Source organism: Myotis brandtii, unplaced genomic scaffold (assembly GCF_000412655.1).
Source record: "Myotis brandtii unplaced genomic scaffold, ASM41265v1 scaffold137, whole genome shotgun sequence".
Lineage (NCBI taxonomy): Eukaryota > Metazoa > Chordata > Mammalia > Chiroptera > Vespertilionidae > Myotis > Myotis brandtii.
The window spans coordinates 1,720,334-1,722,824 of record NW_005354874.1 but is presented as its reverse complement, the minus strand read 5'-3'; the positions used below and the strand labels follow the sequence as shown (position 1 = coordinate 1,722,824).

At 48.5% G+C, this 2,491-nt stretch overlaps 1 protein-coding gene across 7 annotated transcripts in view; it reads left to right on the top strand.

Annotated features, from left to right (window-relative positions):
* Positions 1–1,328: 1,328 nt before the first annotated feature.
* Positions 1,329–2,491, top strand: part of TASP1 (taspase, threonine aspartase, 1) — a 231,256-nt gene continuing 230,093 nt past the window's right edge. For 2 of the 7 annotated variants that reach the window (XR_001360978.1, XR_001360977.1), the window contains exon 1: positions 1,773–2,463. The gene's annotated coding sequence lies outside the window, so the exon portion shown is untranslated. Of the gene's footprint in view, positions 2,464–2,491 lie in introns of all 7 variants that reach the window. The other 5 variants (XM_014535030.1, XM_014535032.1, XM_014535031.1 and 2 more) reach the window with 5 other exon arrangements.

Genomic DNA, 2,491 nt, shown 5'->3' with positions numbered 1-2,491 from the left:
CTCTGACATCTCCCAAGGGGTCCCAGATTGCGAGAGGGCACAGGCCAGGCCGAAGGACCCCACTGGTGCACGACTGGGGCCTGGGAGGGACGCAGGTGGTTGGCCAGCCAGGGAGGGACTGCGGGAGGGCTCCAGTGCGTGTCCGGCCTGTCTCACTCAGTCCCGATCAGCCAGACCCCAGCAAGCTAACCTACCGGTTGAAGCGTCTACCCCCTGCTGGTCACTGCACGTCATAGAGAGCAGTTGAGCGGCCTTAGCATATCATTAGCATATTACGCTTTGATTGGTTGAACAGCCAGCCGATCAGACGACCGGACACTTAGCATATTAGGCTTTTATTATCCTATATAATAAAAGCCTAATATGCAAATTGAACAAAAAAAGATGGAACCGGTCGCTATGATGCACACTGACCACCAGGGGGCAGATGCTCAATGCAGGAGCTGCCCCTTGGTGGTCACTACACTCCCACAGGGGGAGCGCTGCTCAGCCAGAAGCCGGGCTCATGGCTGGCAAACACAGAGGCAGTGGCTGGAGCCTCTCCCACCTCTGTTGCAGGTGGTCGGTAAAGAGTGAGGGGTCTGGGACTGTGAGAGGGATATCTGGCTGTGGGCCTAAGTTGGCAGGAGGATATCCTTGGAGGGGTCCCAGACTGTGAGAGGGTGCAGGCCGGGCTGAAGGAACCCCCCCCCCAACCCCCTCAGTGCACAAAAATTCATGCACCAGGGCTCTAGTATAGGATATAAGTGATATCATACAGTTCTGTCTTTCCCTGTTTGACTTATCTCGCTTAGTATAATGCACTTAAGGTCCATCCATGTTGTCACAAATGGAAGGAAATTCTCCTTTCTCAAGGCTGAATAATATTCCGTTGTGTATATACCACATCTTTTTAAAAAATCTATTCATCTAGTGATGAGGATTTGGGTAGTTTCTATATCTTGGTTATTGTGAACAATGCCGTGATAAACATGGGAGTGCATATATTTCATGAAAATCCTGTTTTCATTTTCTTGGGTATACACCAAGAAGTAGAATTGATGAATTATGATAGATCTATTTTTAATTCTTTGAGGAAACTCCATATTGTTTTCTACCCTTTTACTTTTGACCATAGGGAAGAATATTAGCAGAAAAATACATTGGATAATACAAAGGTTACTAAAATGAATTTGAGATTACTAGCATTTGAGAAATTTTTTCCCCATATAATTTACACACATTTTAATCTAGGAATACCAGAATGGGAATCAGTTCTAGGGTCTCATTCCCATACTTGTCTAAAACTACCTTTCTGACCTTTTTCTTGATTGCTGGAGGCACAAATTCTTGGTTGCTCCTCTCTCTTCTGAGGAGCTCCTTCCATCAGCCTTCCTATCCCACCTCTACAAGTAGGCTACGGAGAAAGTCCCTCGAGTTCTGTGGTTCTCAAATTTTAGAAGCACCAGAACCACCTAGAGGGCTTATTAAAACATATTGTCGGGGTGGCTCAATGGGTAGAATGTCAGCCCATGCACTGAAGGGTTGAGGGTTGGATTCCCAGTCAAGGGCAGGTATCTGGGTTGCAGGTTCAATCCCCTAGCCGGGGTCTGGAGCATGTGGGAGCCGACTGATCCAGGTGTCTCTCTCACATCAATGTTTCTCTCTTCCCCTTCCTTCCTCTCTATCTAAAATCAATGGAAAAAACTACTCCGGTGAGGATTACTAGTAACAACAAAATAAAACAACACAACAGTAGAGCAGCCTTAGCATATCATTAGCATATTGCGTCATACCCAAAATTTCTGATTTAGTAAGTCTGAAGAGAGGCTTCAGAATTTGAGCCCAGGAAATGCTGAAGTTGCTGATCTAGGGACTATACCTGGAGAACTGCCTTATCCTTTCAATCTGCTTTCCAAGGCAGGTTTACAAGCGGTTATACAGGATTCTTGTTAATGGTTACAAGAAAACATTAAAGGGATTACATTGTTACTAGATGGTCAAAGAAAGGCCACCCACACTTTCATTCTCTCCAGGGCAAGGCTGGTCCCCACCCCCCACACGCAACCCAGGGAGAACCCCAGTTTCCCCTACTGTATATTGCAAGGATTTAATAAAATTAAGCTCCTAAGGGACAGGTCTCTAAATGGTGGCTAGTTTCCTCTCACATCGCTAGTCATCCAACCACTCAGATCAGATGCAGTCACATCCTGCCGGCTCATTAAGGGGTGGGCTGAAGAGATATAGGCAATGGCGCCACTAAGGACAGAAGGAAGTCCCAGGTGCGGTCCCCACGGGCACCTCGCTGGCCAGGTGCAAGGCTCGGGAGCAGAGGGTGGAGTTAGCGCCGCGCGGGAGCGTATGCTTCCGGCCACGTGATCACGCTCCGCGCCAATGGGAGGGCTGGACGTCAGCCCCGCTTCCTCACCGTGGCAACGGGCTGGTGACTACTTCCGGTGCTGTGAGGGCTCGGGGCTGATGCGGGTGAGTGTCCTTCTTGTCACGCTGTCCG